General features: G+C 41.8%; 1 long non-coding RNA gene across 2 annotated transcripts in view; it reads left to right on the top strand.

The window, feature by feature from the left end:
* LOC111773087 (uncharacterized) overlaps positions 1 to 12,498 on the top strand; it is a 70,470-nt gene that overhangs the window by 26,258 nt on the left and 31,714 nt on the right. Inside the window, exon 1 of one of the 2 annotated variants that reach the window (XR_002807285.2) lies at positions 10,089 to 10,318. The exons of the other annotated variant lie outside the window; for it this stretch is intronic. This is a non-coding gene — a long non-coding RNA (uncharacterized lncRNA). Of the gene's footprint in view, positions 1 to 10,088; positions 10,319 to 12,498 lie in introns of those variants that run through there. 2 annotated transcript variants of the gene reach the window in all.

Below are 12,498 nucleotides of genomic sequence, written 5' to 3'. Positions count from 1 at the left end.
ATTTCCCATATTCCCTGTTCCCACACATGCATAGCCTTCCCCATTAACAACACCCCCCAACCAGAGTGATACATCAGTTACAGCTGATGAACCTCCATTGACACATTATTATCACCCAAAGTCCTCAGTTTATATTGGGTTCACTCTTTGTGTTGTGTATTCTGTGGGTTTGGACAAATGTATAATGACATGTATCCCCCATTAAAGTAGCACACAGAGTCATTTCATTGCTCTGGAATTCCTCTGTGCGGTCCCTATTCATCCCTCCATACCCCCGACCCATGTCAACTACTCATCTTTTTACTGTCTCTGTAGTTTTGCCTTTTCCAGATGTCACATAATTGTTATCACACAGTATGGAACATTTTCAGATTGGCTTCTTCCACTCAGCAACATGCATTTAAGTTTCTTCCAGGTTTTTTAATGGCTTGATAGCTCGTTTCTATTTAGTGCTGAATAATATTCCATTGTCTGGATGTACCCCAGTTTGTTTATCCATTCATCTACTGGAGGACATCTTGGTTGTTTTCAGGTTTGGCAATTATGAACAAAGCTAAGTGTCCATGTGCAAGTTTTTGTGTGGACATAAGTTTTCAACTCCTTTGGGTAAATACCAAGGAGAGGTACTGCTGGATCATATGGTAAGAGTATGTTTATTAGAGTTTTATAAGAGTTTATAGGAGTTTTATAAGAAACTGCCAAACTGTCTTCTAAGTGGCTGTACCAATTTACATTCCCACCAGCAACGAATAAGAGTTCCTGTTGCTCCATTTCCTTCCCAGCATTTGGTCTTGTCAGTGTTCCAGATTTTGGCCATTCCAATAGGTATGTAGTGGTATCTCATTGTTGTTTTAATTTGCATTTCTCTGATAACATATGATGTGGAGCCAGAGTGATTCTTTAAAAACAAAATCAGATCCTGTCACTCTTTTGCTTAAAGACTTTCATTGGCTTCCTGTTATCCTTGATACAAAATTTAAACATTTGTACATGGCTTTGAGGCCCTTAACTTCCTTGTGCTTGCCCCTTGCAGCCTGAGCGCCCACCTCCTGCTTGTGTTACTGTCTCATCTCTTGGCCTTTGTGCATGCTATTTCCCCCGTCTAGAATACTTCCTCCACTTCATTTGTTTAACTCCTACTCATCCTTCTGGTGTCTGTTTAATTGTCACGTCCTCCAGGAAGCCTTTCTCACCACCTGTCCCCTCTAGTTATTTGCTCCTGCTATGCCTTCCCTTGCCCGTGGCTCCTACACGTCTCCCATCCCAGCACTCAGCACCTGTTCTACGGTTTGAGTCTCCTCTAGACTATAAGCTTCTTGAAGGTAGGGGTGTGTCTATATCGCTTACATTTTACTCCCAGTGTCCAGCTGGAACTCACCACAAAAAGATAGTCAATAAATACCTGTGGAACAGTGAAGGAAGTGAGTGAAGAAAGAGATGATGACTCATCACTCCTGATATATGTATTAAGAGCCTGCTATTCTGGACAAGGCATTTGCTGGACACTGGGGACACAGAAGTATTGGATTAGTTCCTAGGGATAACCTAGTTAGTGAAATGGGATATCACAAACATAAAATTCACAAGAGAAGTGAGCCTATTTTAAACGACTGTATCATGTAGATCAGGATTTTCAACCTTAGAACTATTGACATTTTGGGTTGGAAAATTCTTTGCTGTGGGGACCTGTCCTGTGCATTGTTAGGATGTTCAGCAGCATCCTGGTCTTCACTCACTAGAAGCCAGTAGCACATCCCTGCTCCTGGTTGTGACAACTAGAAAAGTCTCCAGACAATGCCAAATGTCCCCAGGGTGGCATATCACCTCTGGTTGAGAACCACTCATATAGACAATGATGAACTATGGTCTGGAGTGAGTCAGGAGACTTCAGAGTTGGCAGAAGCTTGAGCTCACAAAGTCCAGGGCAGAGCTCTGCTGGTTGGTTCATGTGGAGAAAAGAGTGTAAATGAAGCAAATAAAACTGAAGCATGAAAGGCTGGAGAACATAATAGACAGGGAATGTGGAAGGAGGAGTGGGCCGGGGAGGAAGGAAATAAGCCAATGTTCAAATCCGGGATGGCCGCTCAGTGGCGCTATGATTTCTGGCAAGTTACTTAATTTCCCCAAATCTCAATTTCATCGCCTGTCAAAGTGGGATGGTAATCACACACACTTCCTAGGGGTGAAGTGAGGGTTAGATGAGGTGATGTATTAAAGTGCTTCATACGATTCTGGGCTCAGAGCAAGTGCAATGAACATTAGCTATGATAATTAGGCTTTGAAAAAAATTATAGGAGAGATATAGAGTTAAGTACGAAAACTTTAAAGTTCTAATTAAAAATTGGAACTCAGGTCAAAAATGAAATTAACTTAGTCGAAATACATCTAAATAAGTTTAATGAATCTTAGTGAATCACATAGCTATAAAAACTGACGTATGCAAAAAGGGTTTCCAAAGTGAATGGTGTGTTAGATACTTGACTTTTCCTTTCCCAGTTTTGATCTAGAATGTGCAGGCTCCTGAAATTCCAGGAAATAGGCTGTTTAGACTTGCTTTGATTTTCAAGATCCTTCAATGCCTAGTGAATTTCATAGGATCACTGAGCCAATTAGGAAGAAGGTTGTGCGATGCTGGTGCTGGGGATGCCAGTCTTTTGAGTTCTGAGTGGATGTGCTAACGTCTGAGCATCACTGTGGCTTCCACACCCCTCAGCACACACACCTCCTTGAACAAGGGAGCTCTGTGAATGTTGATGCAATTGAATTGAATTGCCTTCACGAACTTCAAACAAGACTTGAGGTGACTTTGAATTAAACCACACCAGTTCCCCCAACCTCTTGTGGCTCATCGCCCTTGGGAGAGAACACATTTCACACCTGCCCTGAAAGGAAAAAGGCTGCTGGTTCAGACCCAAGTCTTGTTTTGTGCTTCGGTAACAAGTTAAAAATCCATCTCCCAACAGGCCCGTGATTCATTTGCTCCACTGTTTGCTAAACGAATTTTGCAATTGTGATTTGCATTGTTGTCTGTTATTTCATGGTAGAACAAAGAACGCCACTAAATGATTAACTACAGGAGAAAAACCTAGATACGGGATTGCTAAAAGCAAAAAACAAACTCTCGAGTGATGGACTGTGTTTCAGGATTTGTTTTAAAGAGCTGCTGAAACCCTCTCCTCTATAGAAAGGCCAAAAATACCAAGCTGGGATTTTTATCACAGCATTTTCTGAATCAATTCAAGCTCTGTCGATGAGTCAGTAGGTTTCTATTACGGGCTTCATAAAAATTCAATGCAGTCATGTAAACAATGAAGTTTTTTTTATGAAAAGCAAATAAATATACTTTGATTGACTGCTAATTGCCTTGTAGAGGTTGGATAATTTCCTGTTCTAGGATTTCCCAAGGGTCTTTCATCCTTAAGAATGTTATTTTCAAGCAGAATAAATCCATCATATTTTTGAAATTCATAGCTGTAGAGAGAGAGGTTTTCAGAGGTTTCTAATTATGGCACTTGGAATATAGTCATGACAGAACTACCGTATAATTTTCTTTCTCAGGGTTCACCACCTTGACTTTCTCCCTAGTAGTGACTTTTACTTCCCTGTAGCCAAAATCAACATTAAAGTCAGAAGTCAACAGCCATTTACTAATCATATATATATTTCTTTTTAGTGAAAAGCCCTTGAATTATTTCTTAAGGAGTCTGCCTCTCACTAGGAATGTTGATTCCTTTCACTAACGGTGACCATCCCTGCTCATTTCTGTTCCATCTGCTTCCCAACAAGGACAGACAACATAGTTCACCTTTTAGGAAGGCTGATGACAAACAGCCAGAGACAGGTGACAATGAGCACCAGCCTCAGGATGCTTTATCACTGAGATGTTGAAATTATTAAGCTCTGATTTACTCAGGAGGGAAACAAAATCTGTAGAGGGTGATTTGGACTAAGATGAAAGGTCTTTAACTTCCACTGTGCTCTCCTGGAGGAAGCCTGTCATTTGGCTGGGATGCTGCCAAGAAAGAGAATTAAAAGCTAGAAGGCAGAAAACCCAAAGTTTTTAATAAAAATGCTATCATTCAATACACAGAGCATTCTTATTGGGCACAACATGTAAGGAACTCAATTTCTGACAAGCATGCCTCCAGAGGACAAACAGATCCTGACACATGGGAGGCACTCAGTAAATATTTGTTGAATGAATGAATAAATGAATGAATAGCTGAACTGGACTATGGCAAAATTCATCCAGCTCAGCTTATTCTTAACTGTAAAGTCGGGATAGACCAATGTGTTGTGACAAGTTATGAAATCTATAGCAACTAATTGGTTAATAATTATAAAATATTGGGGTTCTGGAATGATTTTTCTTTTCATTTTGTAAAAGAAATTGCAGCTAATTCAGGTTATATCTATAATGATGTTGCTTCACTCTTTTCCCTTCTAATATGATTTCTTTTTTGTTTTTTTTTAAGATTTTATTTTTCCTTTTTCTTTCCAAAGCCCCCTGGTACATAGTTGTGTATTTTGAGTTGTGGGTCCTTCTAGTTGTGGCATGTGGGATGCTGCCTCAGCATGGCTTGATGAGCGGTGCCATGTCCGTGCCCAGGATGTGAACTGGGGAAACCCAGGGCCACCGAAGCAGAGCGCGCGAACTTATCCACTTGGCCACGGGGCCGGTCCCTAATATGATTTCTTTTGATAGTTACTGATCTGCTGTTATAGTTGTGCTTACAAGTGACTGTGCAGCTTGTGATCATAGCTGCTTCTGTTTATTTTTAAATTTTGCCCACAAATAAATTTTTAACTAGCAAGAAGTCAAGGGTAGATGAAGGGCATATGTAAACGACGTCCATATCTGCGTTGCATGAGAGCAAGAATGATGCTGTGAACTTATCTGTTGATAATGACAAAAGACTTATGGTCACTAAGTCAAAGGCAGAGCAATGACGCAAGTAAAATTTGCAGTAACATTATTCATATTAATAACACTAAAATTATATGTTTTATTTTCTATGTTTAACAATAGAAACACAGTGCCTTTATATTTATTCTTTGTGGTATTCACTGACTTTATTAATATTAACATGGGAGGGGAGGTCTAGAGTAAAACTGAGTCTTTAAAAAATCAATTAAATAGTTAGATTAGGCATATTTATTATTGGAAGCCTTTAAACAACTGATTTCATTACTCATTTATAAGTACTTCAATGGATGCCATGTTAAAAACAAGAGCGTGTAGCTCTATGTGATTTCACTGTAAAATTGGGGGTGTGTGTCAGAAATTGGGGACACTCCAAAATGCTGTTTTGTATGCTTATCTCATCACATCTGGCATATCTGCCAGAGTGCAAAAAACAAGATTAAGGGCTCCTGAGAGGCAGCAAAGCCCAGAAGTTAAGAGCACAGGTTTTGGTGCCAGCTCACGTGGGTCTAAATTCTGGCTTTGCCACTTGCTAGCTGGGTGACCTGGGGCAAGTTGCACACCTCTCTGTTCCTCAGTTTCTGTATCTGTAAAGTGGGATTAAGAATATACCACTACGTGCAAAGCACTTAGAACACACATGGCACACTGCAGGCATTCGATAAATACAGACAATTATTGCCTAACTCAAATCTCTATCATTTGACATTCATTGTCATCTTTATTACAGACTTAAAAAAATTCTGAGGGCTTTATTAAAAACATGTAGCAACAAAATCATATTACAACTCAAAATCTTTTTGACTTACACTCTGTTACGTAGGATCTCTATGTCTACTTGGCCCCACAGAAATATTCCCTTTCACTAATTCAGCACTATGGGTGTGTGTTTTTGGTAGAAAGTACAACTTGTACACCTTCTCACTCCATGAATCTTTTTTGCTGTACGTCTGAATTAAGTATTACAATTCTTTAGTGAAAAGAAAATGGAATCGAGTTCTTTCCCCTTCAACTCCTTTTCCCTTAAAACAGCTCTGAATGCCTGACTTTCATCCCTGTGGGAACATCAAATTCCTGGCAAATTAAGAAAAAAGAGTTATGTTCGTGGCTCCTTATTATCTAGCCAAATTGGTTTTAATTTTCTGTTGGCAACAGTAGCGGTCCCAAGAGATTACACAACTTGCCATGTGCAAGCTGAATCCAGAAGAGGGGAATTTGGTTTCCTCTTGCAGTGTTTAGCACTCAGGATATCATTTGGAGAGAAAAATAATTCAGCATTTGTCTTGGCAAAGACAGCATAGCAACGTGAGAGAAATCTTCCACTCAAGACAACCTCAAGCTGAACACGCGGGATCAGCACATCTCACGCAGACAAATCTCCCACAGAGAGGCTGTCCACAGATGTTGATCCTGCCTGAGCCTGCTTCCTGCTAGGCGACAGTGCCTGGGCAGGCAGACATTTCTCCAGCTTTCCTGGGAGCCAGCATTTAGAAGGACAAAGAGGCAGAGCGGTGTGGAAACCCCTACAACATCAGAAGATCCAGTTTTGCTTGAGTCTGTCTCACAGCAATTTGCAAACCGAAACATCTTACCCAGAGAGGATTTTTGTGCTGCTTGGGTTTTTAGTTCCCTGAATGGCTTGGTATTAACTACCAAAAAATCAATACGTTCTGAGCCGAGTTGTGTAAACAGAAAGCCGTGAAGAATGCTGCCAACATTTTCCTTGCTGGAGGTGATGTCGAAGTCCAGCTCCGCCCAGCCCCTCCTCAGCCCCACATCTGTATTCTGTGTTCATCTTGCACAATACAGCCAAGTTGTGCTCTGCAAACTAGCTCCCGCTCACAGGCACATACGAATCCACCCTCCCTGGGGTGGTGCTTTTCAAAAACGTTAACTGCTTCTTATCTTGAGAGCCCTCCCTCAAGTTTGCTGATCTTTTAGCAAAAACAGGACAGGTTTGACCACAGCCACAAAATGTGAATGGAGACGTTCATTGTTAACTAGCTGATCCTTCTTCTTTGACAGAGCTGTCACCAGAGGGTCCATTTAGAGTTCATTCTTTAAAAGCCACGGCAGCCTCGGCAGCCCATCTTTGCTCTATTCTGCCTCTCGAGACTGCAGAAAAGCAATTTGGAGCTTGTCATGCAGTTTCCCCCTGTACCACAGCCCCCGGCAGGCTGTGGAACAGAAATTCTTCATTGAGCCAGGCTGCTTTACAAACATCATGTTATTCTCTGCCTGTGGTCTTGTTCTTATCGGAACTTTTAGGAACCTACATTGTTTGCATCCAGGGCTCCATGCACCTCTATACTAAGATGTCTTAATTTTTTCCTCATTAATATTAAATGTTGTTAATCTATTTCTAAAATAGAATAAGATCTAAGACTGCTCAGATGTGGTTATTTAGTTCTTGGACTCTGAGACACAAACACTGGCAGGAGCTTGACCCCAAAATTTCTCTGTTCAAAGAGGGGCTTGCAGCTGGGAAGTCAGGCTTCTGTGACCTAGGCTGCTTTCCTGGCAGAAATGCAAAGACATCAGCCCAGGCTTCAAAGTGCTGCTCTCGTCATTATACCACAGCATCAGTTTATCTGTCAGCGTACTCTGGCAGTTAAAGGAAGAAGGTATTTCTGGACAAGTTTAGTCCAAAGTCACTAAAATATTTTCATCCGAAAAAAGTATGCCCTTTTGAGACTTGGCATCATGGTTGGTGCCTGTACTTAAGTACTTAATAACACAGAAGACAGGTGCTTTTGGCTTGATCTTTTCGTAAAATTCCCGGACATTTTCCATGTCCTGGATCCCCAATAGGTTTCACAGAAGACTGTAGTTCAGACAATTGGGGCACAGTCTCCGGTGAAGAAGAACTGGTTCACTTCTATATGCACACGTCTATAACTTTCATATGGAGGTTATGTGTCTTTTGTTTTGGTATGAAATGGAATGACTCCCGTACAGTATTATAGATAGAAGCTTAAGAAGTGAATAACCTGTTTCCATACCAGCGTGTCTGAAATGACGAGGCAGGCAAAGGATGAACTTGGACCAACTGTAGACCAGTTTCCAAATAATAAGCGATGTGTTATGAATCGTCCTCCACAAGGAACCCGGCGCAAAGAGAATGTATTCAGAGTCTAGATGAGAAGGTAGGTCTTGAGTTTTGCACATTTTAAGACATAGGAATTTTTAAAGAGCAGATGGTTTTACTGAAAGATGATTTGGATCCTAGCTGGGCTGGAGAGAGAGCTGCAGGGGGAAAGCATCAAACATCCAGTCTTTTAGCACAAAAATATCTTTCAATAATTAAGCCATTTTGAGTTTCACTCAGAGTGTTTAAGAGACTAAGGGAAAAAAAAAAATCAACCAAGCGGCTTGTTGTTTCTTCTTTCCTTTTTCTCCCTTTATAATCTCTCTAAGGCCGAGGACAAGACAGAGACACACAGCAGCAGACAGTGAGAAAGTCACCTGTGTTTGTTCTCTTGCCTCAGGTGCTGTCTAAAGGAACATTATGGGGTTAGCCTGCTGATGCTAAGGTGGGCTCCAGCCTGATTCGGATGTCTTAGGTCGTATGGGCTGCCTGCTGGAAGGCTCGTGTGTAATAGATGCTTTCCTTTGAACAATGCCATTGCTCCCCCTCCCCTTACCCCTAAGCTGCACCCCCCAGGGGATTTCCCTGCAATTTTAAGACTCCTAAGAGATGAAGGACTGCATGAGAGAATAAAGTCCTCAACACAGACAGAGGCAACAGAATCCAGCGAGCCTCCAAATTCAGAATCTTAGATCACAATTCTGGCTCTGACGGTGACTTGCTGTGCAAACTAAGGAAAGGAACTTGATTTCTTTCTGTTACCTCTCTAACCTGAGTGCAAGGGCTAAGTTGGATCAGAGTTCTATCAAATGTTGTGTGACTGCTAATGAATGGCCCTTTGACATTTGGCATTACTTCCACAATATTAATCACAAGCCCAGATTTAATGGTGTGCAAGGGGATGAGATGGAGGTCATGTGCCCAGTGACAGTTTAGGAAAAGGCAATTTGTATGGAAAGCGAATCCAGAGTGTGTCTTCAGAACAGGATTGCCAGATAAAATAAGGGACACCCAGTTAAATTCAAATTTCACAAATGACAAATATTTTCTTAGCATAAGTATGTTCCAAATATTGCATGGAACATACTTATCCTAAAAAAAATTTAATTGTTGTTTTTCTGGAATTCAAATTTAACTGGGCATCTGTGTTTTTATTTGCTAAATCTGGCAAGACTAAGCTAGGACAGGGGTTTGACTGAAAGAGTAGGAGGAGGGAGAGGTTAGAGATCTGAGACTCTCCAAATAGAAGATTATTCTGGGCTGGGAAGTCTGAAGTCAGGGTTGGGGATAAGTTCCTAGAATAATTAGGGCAATTCAGGCCTTGGTATCTGTGTTGTGCTTTCAAAATGATGTCAGAGTCTACTATTCCATCAACCCAGCCCCTGCCCACGGCCTGCTTCCTCCCCACCCGACCCCCGTCCCTTGTAGCCATACCCAGAAAACAGATTAAAACGAATTCCTTCCCGGAGGAACTGTCAACTCATTTATCATTCCACAAATACTCACTGAGTTTCTATCATGTATTAAACACTGTGTTGGTTTCTGAGGAGTAGGAACAGAGAGCCTTCATGGAGTGCCCAGTCGGGGGGACCAAGATCAAGAGTCCCTTTTGCTGTTGGAACTCTAAATCTGTCTCTTGAGTTCAAAATGCCAATCCACCCCTTTTTTCCTTCCCGAAATTTGATCCCTGCTAGGTGCAGATCGGATTCTAAAGGTATAAGAGAAATAAAGATAAACAAAATGTAGTTCTTGAATGTAAGAATCTAAAGGTGAAACAAGACCCTTATGCCAACAACCCTATAAAAGATGGACTATGGTAAGAACAGTAAAAGGGAGAGAGTGGCGGGGAGGCGGGTTAGAGGAGCCGTTACAGCGGTTTAGGGGCGTAGGAAGGCTTCCTACGGGAATCTGAGAAGGGCTCACGGAATGCTGAGGTAGTCCCCCAGAACTCTGGGCTTTGAATCATATAATCACGGAAGCTTAGAATTAGAAGGGCCCTCAGAAGTCTACAGATCCAAAAATTCTTTCTATAGCCTCCTTTGCTGAGGTCACTTGTCTTCCTGAGAAGTCCATTCCATTGTTGGAAAACTAATTGTTGGAAATAACATTTCAAAAAAGCTGAGTTGAAACCTGCTGTTGGTGAGCTTCCCTCATTGATTCCGTATCTGCTGTTTGCCCTACTTACCACTTTAATCAAATAGCTGAATGGAGATGTGGAATATAAGCTTACCAATCTCCCCAGGATGGAAGTACAGGAGGGAAGGCAAACACTGCAAATGACTGAGAGGAAATTCAAAGCTAATGAGGTGAGATGTAATAGCAATACATGTAAAATCCTGCATTTAGATTCAAAAACATCAATTACAGAATAGGAGAGACTGGCTTGGTAGGAGCTCCTGTGAAAAAGACCTACGAGTTTAAATTAACTCTTAACTTAATGTGAGCCAACAGTGTGACGTGATTGCTAAAGAAGCTAATCATCTTGGACTGCACGGTGAGAACAGTGTCAAGATCGTGGGAAGTAATGGCCCCAATTTATTCTGCATTGGTCAGATTATATTTATCTGGTGTGTTCAGTTTTGCATGCTACAGTTTAAGAGGTTTATGCATACAAACACTATCACCATTACACTTGGCAAGAAGGGCCCACATGTCACAAACATCAATACAAAAAGACCCTTTTACCTCTTTACATCTCCTAAGAAAAAGCTTTGAATGTTTGGAATTGATTGGTCAAATGGGAATTTGGGGAAAGGGACACACGTGTGGAACTGGACCCTACCCCTGCCTCACCTGAGGATGGAGGATGCTGGGCTAAGAGCATGATGGGGTAGTGGGTGTGAGAATGGGTATTGGTTAGAAGAAAAGCACAGACTCCTTCTGGAAACCAGAGAAAGAGCTCGGCTGATCCGTTTAACGTGGGCCACTCCAAATCCCTCAAAGCATTGTCGAGGCCACTGGGCTTCCCAGCCGACCCCACCCCTTTAAGGAGTAATTTGGGGTAGTGCTTATAACTGCCTCAGTTGGAAAAGCTAGGCCATGGGATTCGGGAATTAGCCTGCTGGGCTCCCTGCATTGGCAGTGACCAGGGTGACCAGGCCCGTTCCTATCCTAATACCAGCCCCCAGCTCCTGGGCCCCAGGACCAGCTTCCTCCTTGCCCCTACCCCAGCACATCTGTACCACCATTTAAGGGAAAGCACAACTCTTTCAGCCTTTGGATTTCAAGGATGATTCCCCAGGATGGCTGTGGGGCTCTGGGTGGAAACATGGCCTAGGAATGAGTAAAGCTTGACTTATAACTTTTAAATATTAGACATCTGGTAAGTGGTCTCCATTTATATTCATTTACCCAGCCTAAAAGTGTCAGGATACAGACAAGACACTACAATGCCTCTAGTTTAAAGGAAGACAATTCTGTCTGTTAGGGTTACAGTAATTTCCTCAAACAATAGACTTGACCATTTCTATCCCTTTCCACTCTGTCCCCCCCCGCCTTTTTTTTTTTTTTAACAACAAATGAGTCAGTCTATGTAAAATACCCAGTACAGAGGCTGACACACAGGAGGTGCTCAATAAATGCTCATTTTTTTCCCCTTCACATTCACTTTTCCCATCTTCCAAGCACAACTACAAACATCAGCATTTTTCAAAAGCTTCACCTTGATCTGAGCCTTGAAATCCTATTTATGTAGGATCTTTTGCATTTTGGCCTTGATTCTAAGCCCTTTTTCCATTTTTGTACATGTCTTTTAAAAATAAGGACTCTGCCCAAAACTCTTTGATATTCACAAAGTTTTCTGTAGATGCTTCCTCCTTTCTTTCTCTTTTAGATTTCCTGTGTGTGTGTGTGTGTGTGTGTGTGTGTGTGTGAGAGAGAGAGAGAGAGAGAGAGAGAATTCTTTCAGAATTTTCTTTTCTTGAATCCTCACTCTTTGTGAGACCAATTATTCCCTTTTAGAGTCTCTAGTCTTGAGTTTCATTATAAAACTTTAACACCCATCTTTTCTTTAGCCATTTTGAAAATAATTTAAAAGATCAGTGCACTTATTTGAGTACGCTTCAATTTTCCTTTGTATCAGGGTTCTTTGATTTCGGGTTGCAGAAATAGACTCTGAAGCAAGAAGAAAGGGTTTATTGAAAGGATGCTGAGGATGCTCACAGACTTAAGGGAAGACGGGTACCCCCAGATGCTGGGAAGAGTAAGTCAGGCCAGCTCTAGGAGTCTGAGAAATGCTTGGGTTATTGAGTGACTCAGCTTCAACTCCCTGCCTGTGTGTCTCTGCTCTATATGCCGTAACCTAGGAGTGAGGCTGACTGGCCAATGAGAACAAGAGGTGTGAAGACCTGTGACTGGCAGCCCAACAGAACCTCAGCAGCTGGGACAGGGAAGATCCCTTAAGAAAGGAAAGCCAGGGAGAAAAATCCACACATATTCACCCTATTTTCTTAGCAAAGTTTGAGATTCTTATTGAGGTCTCCTTCAT

Source organism: Equus caballus, chromosome 4, assembly GCF_041296265.1.
Source record: "Equus caballus isolate H_3958 breed thoroughbred chromosome 4, TB-T2T, whole genome shotgun sequence".
Lineage (NCBI taxonomy): Eukaryota > Metazoa > Chordata > Mammalia > Perissodactyla > Equidae > Equus > Equus caballus.
Note: the sequence above shows the minus strand (reverse complement) of the source record. Positions and strands in the feature narration are given on the sequence as shown.